The following is a 7,856-nucleotide window of genomic DNA, read 5'->3' as shown; positions in this document are numbered from 1 at the left end:
TCTCTGATTACTTCAACAACTATTTTGAGCGGCAAGCTCGAATTACGATTAACAAAATATGGTTTGAATCCAATTCCTTTTCCACGAATCTGCCTATAACATTTGTAATATCATACTTATACTTTCCATATCATTTTTGGCGCAAAACATCATAAGAAAATCTTCAAAAATAGTCCACACGCCTAACCTTAACCTTTATCGTGAACCTCTTGTTTTTCATGTTTTATTCTTCAATCAACTTAATTGGTACATAGATAAGCTTAACAACAACAGCCATAACATAATCAAACTATTTCTAACAATAGCCACAACAACCCATATATATAGCCTCAACACATCCCACAAAAAAATAATACTTATTCCTTATGCCATGTCAATTACTATCTTGTAGATTTTCACTCAAACAACACATGATTAACCTTAAGCACAACCAAGAACACGATTTACTTGCCTTAGGCAATATATACAACTTGAATTTCCCAATTTGTGTAGCTCACAACAACCCTCAATCTCACCACAATACTATTGGAGTTGTACTCTTCTTGAATCAACTTTTGGTGTTCAAGTAGGTGTTTAAACACTTGTATTTTGCCTTGAAACTATAATATATATGAGGGAGGTACTGATTCTTAACTTAATCAACAAGAACAAAACGAAATCTGACGTTACATCACTTTGAAGAATCCTCCAAAATAGCCACAAGATGAAGAACTACGATCTAGCAAGCACCACGGGATTTCTAGCGTTGGATTAATGTTTTTATCTTTGGTTTTCACTCTAGAATCATGGAGACTGCTCTGAGAGTGTTTTGAAAGAGTATAGGGTCTGCTTAGGTTGAAAAATGACCCCAAATGAGCCTTGCCCCGATCTATGAAGGTTGGAGAATCGCTCACCTCCTAAGTGGGTCCTACTGGGAGCTGTTTGCGCTGTCTCGTGAAAATGTGAATATTTTTCTACTGTGATGTCGTATTGACGAACGATTTAATGAGTTAGAAACTAGACTCGTAGATATCTAATTTGGAATGTGGATCATCCCGTAGTTCCAAGTATATTGTGAGAAAACCTCAACTACACTTGACCTAATTTTCAGCACATTATGAATGTAACTTGCGATGACCTTTGCCAACTTTTGTTCCACAACTCGCTTGACTTTAAAACATAACACACGAATATCATACGACTAAAGTAACTCATAACATAAACTCCTTATCGTGTTAAGCACCCTAGTCTCACCCCCAAAGGTTCATATTATAACATTCCAAACTTGTCGACTTTCGACGAAACTTACTTTTTTTTAATTCGTTTAGCTTCTAAGCCTTCCAAATCTCTTGGTACTTGTTGTTCATGATCTTAAATATTTGTAACCTCCAACGTAACATGATTAACTTACTTTATGTACTTTCAAAGATGATCTCAGTTCTGAGCTTACATCAATTGACTTACAACGTACTCTGTCGTAGGAAAACATGGGGTGTAACATCATTCCCCCTTTGGAACATTCGTCCTCGAATGTTTTCTAAGGCGCCTATCATTCTCATAACCTATAGCTTTTATGAATACTTTAATATTGTCCTTTCCATTTAGGCAACTGTTCTGTGAATAAATCAAAAGGCTAGGGCATTTTCCCCTAGAGGCCTCTTTCTCACACCACGACTTGTGGTCGGAATTTTTCTAATATCGTAACTGTTGCTATCCTCTGTCATGCAACATGTACGACTCTAGACTTGTATGTGCGCCTATACGACTGTTCTCTCCTTTTTCCTCCAGCTTTTAGCCAATCTCTAGGCCTCACTTTCTGAACATATACAGAACTATAACAAACTATCCCTTTGGGCATCTATAGGTGTACTGAAGATTTTTGCTTGGTACTTTGTCGAACTTACGACTATTGTTATATCTTGTTTCATCGCCTCGGTTATCTATCCTTATGGCTTTACTGCAGCTAGGTAGGTCATATATATCATAGCTCTTACGTTGGTTTATTATTACTGAGTTCTACTACCCAACTCCAGGTTACTCTCGCTGCTTATCCTGTGCATATAAATCTAAGTCCTTTAATGCTTCATCATTACTGTTCATCTTAAGAATGACGGTCTAATCTTATCTCATACTTTGTAACTTTTATCCATCCATTATTGATTCACCTTAATGTTGATCTGTAATCTACCACTGATAACTTGAAACTTCTTACGTAATACATTGTCACTAAGGCTCACGTCTCATTGGGGAACATCTGAAGTTATTTGCCTGATCCACCTAGGGATGATACTATACATAATTAACCATATTTCACAGCATCCCAACATGATTCATCTTATAAGGGTATTCTAATACTATGCAATTCATGAAATCTCTTCTCTCTGAATCATTGCTCAATCGAAGGCCTAAACATTATACTTTTATCATTTATCACAATTACACCCTTACTTTACTACCAGGGCAGCATTCCAACTCTTCTAAATGCTCCTAGTTTTAAACTCCTTTGATTTTATTCATGCTATAATGAGCTTTCTATAACTTACGGAAACCATCACCTCTCTTGTTTTGATGGGCTTAATTCTGAGGCCTTACTATTCTTGTCACCTTCACACTCACCTTTTCTTATCCTTACTCCTATCTACCTAAAATCTTCTCGCTCTACCATACTATAGCTTGCGACCTACACATATCTATTTATACTACTCGCAATCTTCCTTTAAATTGCTAGCACCATAGATTTCCTTTCGTGCCTTCTCAGTTATCTTTAATTGTAAGCAATTACTTTTTGTAACGAACGGGTCGATCGTTTTAAAAATTTACGCCCCGATACCCTATTAACTGCATTCCCCGTGTTTGTTTCTGCTATTGTGAGTTGCCGGGAGGGTTTATTTGGAAATTCGGAGAGTTTTGGGACACTTAGTCCCTAAATGAGAGTTTAAGTTTTAGAATTTGGACCATAGTCGGAACAGTGTGAAGAGGGCCTCGGAATGGAATTCCGTTGGTTCCGTAGCTCCGTTGGGTGATTTCGGGTTTAGGAGCGTGTTCAGATTGTATTTTGGAGGTCCGTAGCTCATTTAGGCTTGAAGCCGAAAGTTGAATTTTTGAAGTTTCCGGTTCGATAGTGAGATTTTGATGTCGGGGTCGGAGTGGAATTCCGGAAGTTGGAGTAGCTCCGTAAGGTTGAATGTGACGTGTGTGCAAAATTTCAGGTTATTCGGACGAGGTTTGATAGATTTTTTTATCGAAAGCGTATTTTGAGAGTTATGAAGTTCTTAGGCTTGAATTCGATGCTAATTGGTTGATTTGATGTTGTTTGAGGTGTTTTGAAGATTTGTATAAGTTTTTTCAGTGGTATATAACTTATTCGTGCTTTTGGTTGAGGTCCCGGGGGCCTCGAGATGGTTTCGGAGGGTTAACAGAAGAGTTAGGAATTTGGTTTGTCAGCTGAAGCTTTTCCATTGCTGTCATAACCGCACCTGCGGCTAGGGGACCGCAGGTGCGGACTCGCAGAAGCGAGCATGGCCGCAGATGCGGCCACAAGCGAAGGCGGCAGAGATCGTAGAAGCGGAAGAGTTGCCGCACCTGCGGGACCGCAGATGCGAAATCTGGGCCGCAGGTGCGATGTTAGAAATTTTAGTGAAAACCGTAGAAGCGGTTCCTTCAACCGCAGAAACGGTAGCGCAGGAGTGGGTATTCAACCGCATGTGCGGATTTACTGGGCAGAAAATAAGAATTTCAAGGGTTTAGTTTCAAAAGTTGGAAAACTGATTTGGAGCTCGGGAGAGGGCGATTTTGGGAGATTTCTGAAGAGCAAGTCAGTGGGTAACAATTCTTTATCCATTTCTAGTTGTATTCCATTAATCTATTGTTAGTTTTATCGTTTAATTTCGGATTTGAGATGAAAATTGGGGGGAAATTTGAAGAAAGTTCTTAGACCTAAATTTCGAGTTTTGATTGGGAATTTGATGTTGGATTTGGATAATTTTGGTATGGTTAGACTCGTGAGAGTATGAGAATTTTGAAAATGTAAATTTTACCCAATTCCGAGACGTGGGCCCAGAGGGCGTTTTGGTCATTTTACCTAGTTTCGCGTATTAGCTTAGGATTTATGTGTAGAATCAGTTACTTGAAGTGTTATTTACATTATGCAATTGAATTGAATAGATTTGGGCCATTTGTAGTCGAGTACTCGTGGCAAGAACGTGGTTTCGGGTTGATTTTGAGCCGGTTCGAGGTAAGTGGCTTGTCTAACCTTGTGGGGGGGAACTCCCCCTTAGGATTTGGTTTGTTGATAATTGAAATGCCTTGTACGTGAGGTGACGAGTGCATACTTGTGCTAATTATTGAAAATGTGTTTTCTTTAAGTAACTATAAATGTGATTTCCTTTTTCCTGTTCATACCGTGTGTAATTTAAGCCTGCTATTAGCTTAGGGAAGCATGTCTAATTGTCTTAATTGCCTTATTTGCTCAAACTGCCTTATTTGGAGTATGTGTGGCATGCTAGGTTAGAAATACCTGTTTTTACCTTGGTATGGAATTAGAACTGAATTGAGTATTCTTCGTGTTGCTGCTGTGTGTTTACTTTGGGACTACGAGACGGTATCCCGGGAGATCCCCCCTGCTTGTTTACTTTGGGACTACAGATTCGTATTCCGGGAGATCCCCTACACCTGTATTGATTTGGACTGTAGTGCGGGATACCGAGAGATCCCCAGCACGTATATTGAGGATACTAAGAGATCCTTGGGATACCGAGAGATCCCCAGCATATATATTGAGGATACTAGGAGATCATCGGGATACTGAGAGATCCCTAGTACACATATTGAGGATACTAAGAGATCCTCGCGATACTTAGAGATCCCCCGGTTGTTATCTCTGCGTTGAGCTGTATTTATTTCCGTGATTTATATGTCTGTGTTAAAGTTGCTGTTGTTCTTTTATCCTGTGTTACTTTTAGTGTTGCACTTAAGTATATTGTCTTATTCTACACTATTATATCTTGTATTTCATTTAACCTCAGTAGGGCCCTAACCTTCCTCGTCACTACCCGATCGAGGTTAGGCTTGGCACTTACTGAGTACCGCTGTGGTGTACTCATGCCCTTCCTGCACATATTTTTCATGTGCAGATCCAGGTACTTCCACTCAGACTTATCACACTTGAGGCGAGGCATTTTGTAGAGACTCCGAGGTATATCTGCCGCGTCCGCAGATCGAAGAGTCCCTTATCTATTCTCAGTACTAGTATAGTCCTTTCTGTATTTTCCCTTGTTGGTAGACATTCTGGAGTTAGAGCTTATTATGTAATTTGTAGCTTGTGATTCATGGGGTTCCGGATTTTGGGAGTGTTAGATTGAGATTTTGTACTGTTATATGCCAGGCGGCATCTTAAACACTGTTTAACCTTGTTTATCTCGATTTTTAATTACTTTCTTCCGCAATTTTTTTCTTTTTCCGCATTTGTTAGGCTTACCTAGTCGTAGCGACTAGGTGCCGTCACGACGGTTCACGGAGGGTGAACTGGGGTCGTGACAAGTTGGTATCAGAGCTCTAGGTTCATAGGAGTCATGAATCACAAGCCGGTTTATTAGAGTCTCGCTGATCAGTACGGAGACATCTGTACTTATCTACGAGAGGTTATGTAACTGTTAGGAAAGTTCCATTTCATTTGATTTCCTTGTCGTGCGAGATTTTTGATATCACAATTCTAAACCTCTTTCTTCTATTCTCTCACAGATGGTGAGGACACGTGCTACCCGAGATGATTAGGCACTCGCGCCCCCTACTGGAGCCGTCAGAGGCCGGGGCCGGGGTAGAGGCCGAGGACGCGCTCGTGGTGCAGCCAGAGCACCCGTGCAAGCTACCACCGAGGTGCCACCAGCAGTTCCAGCCGGAGTCCAGACACCTGATACGTCTACTACTACTACACCAGCACTCCAGGAGACTCTGGCACAGTTTATGACTATGTACACCACTCTAGCTCAGGCAGGGTTGCTTCCCCTTGCTGCAGCTACATCCCAGGCCGGGGGAGGAGCACAGACTCCTGCCGCCCGCACTCCTGAGTAGCGAGTGCATGTTGATTAGGTCCCAGAGATTATTCCTGTACAGCCGGTAGCCCCAGCTCAGCCCGAGGAGAGGGCAGTAGCTTCCGAGGAGGAGCAGAAGAGGCTTGAGAGGTTCAAGAAGTATCAGCCTCCTACATTCAGCGGACTAGCCTCAGATGATGCTCTTGGATTTCTAGAGGAGTGCTACCGTATCCTCCGTACCATGGGTATATTAGGATCGAGTGTGGTTTCCTTCACTACCTTCCAACTTTGAGGTTCCGCCTATCAGTGGTGGCGTGCTTATGAGTTAGACAGTCCGGATGAGGCAGCTTCCCTGACTTGGGCTCAGTTTTCAGATATGTTCACGAGAGAGTATGTTCCCTAGAGTCTCAGGGACGCTTGGCATCCAGAGTTTGAGCGTTTGCGCCAGGGTACTATAACTGTCTCGGAGTATGCTGTCCGTTTCACCGACTTGGCTAGACATGCGCCAGCTTTAGTTTCTACTGTTCGCGAGAAGGTTCGCCGGTTCATTGAGGGGCTTATTCCCAGCATCAGGTCTAGCATGGCTCGTGAGTTAGAGATAGATATTTCTTATCAGCAGGTGGTGAGCATTGCTAGGAGGATTGAGGGTATGCATGCTAGGGGATAGAGAGGAGAGGGAGGCCAAGAGGTCTCGAGAGTCGGGTCATTATTCTGGTGCCCGTGCCCAGCTGCAGGTCGTCATGGTAGGGGTTATATGAGTCGCCCTGTTCATTCAGCTCTCCCAGTAGCCAGTGGTATTGTAGCTCCTCCTAGACCTTAGGAGCCTTATTATGCACCTCCAGTATCTAGTGCGCCTCCTGCACGGGGTGCTTCTAGTGGCTAGTCTAGTAGACTTGGCCCAAGCCAGTCACAGCCGCCACGTCCTCCCAGAGCTTGTTTTGAGTGTGGTGACACATGCTATGTGGTGAGGGATTGCCCTAAACTTGGGAGGGCTGCACCTCCACAGACTTCTCAGCCACAGCGCGCCCCACAGAGTTCTTAGGCTATGATCACAGCACCAATTGCTACCCCACCTGCTCAGCCAGCTAGAGGTGGAGGTCGGGGAGGTAGAGGTCTCCCTTGAGGGGGAGGCTAGGCCAGATACTACGCCCTTACTGCTCGTAGCGAGGTTGTCGCCTCCGATTCTGTCATCACAGGTACTATCTTGGTCTATCACAGAGATGCATCGGTCCTATCCGATCCAAGCTCCACTTATTCTTATGTGTCCTCTTATTTTGCCCTGCATTTGGGCGTATCTCGGGATTCTTTGAGTTCTCCTGTTTATGTTTCTACTCCTGTTGGAGATTCTCTTGTTGTGGACTGCGTTTATCGGTTGTGTTTGATTTCTCTTAGTGGTTTTGAGACCAGAGCCGATTTGTTATTGCTCAGCATGGTAGACTTTGATGTTATTCTGGGCATGGACTAGTTGTCGCCCCATTATGCTATTCTTGATTGTCAAGCAAAAATCGTGACGCTGGCTATGCCAGGTGTATCGCGAGTAGAGTGGAGGGGTACTTTCCAGTAGAGTTATTTCATTCCTTAAGGCTCAGCGTATGGTTGAGAAGGGGTGTGACGCGTATCTAGCTTATGTGAGAGATGTCAGTATTGATACCCCTACAGTTGATTCAGTCCTAGTAGTTCCAGCTGACCTTCCGGGCATGCCGCCCAATAGAGATATTGATTTTGGCATTGATTTGCTGTCGGGCACTCAACCCATTTCTATTCCTCCGTACCGTATGGCTCCTCCTGAGTTGAAGGAGCAGTTACAGGAATTGCTTGATAAGGGTTTTATTCGGCCCAGTGTATCAC

This window comes from Nicotiana attenuata, chromosome 1, assembly GCF_001879085.1.
Source record: "Nicotiana attenuata strain UT chromosome 1, NIATTr2, whole genome shotgun sequence".
Lineage (NCBI taxonomy): Eukaryota > Viridiplantae > Streptophyta > Magnoliopsida > Solanales > Solanaceae > Nicotiana > Nicotiana attenuata.
The sequence above is the reverse complement of the archived record's forward strand: the minus strand, read 5'-3'. Positions refer to the sequence as shown.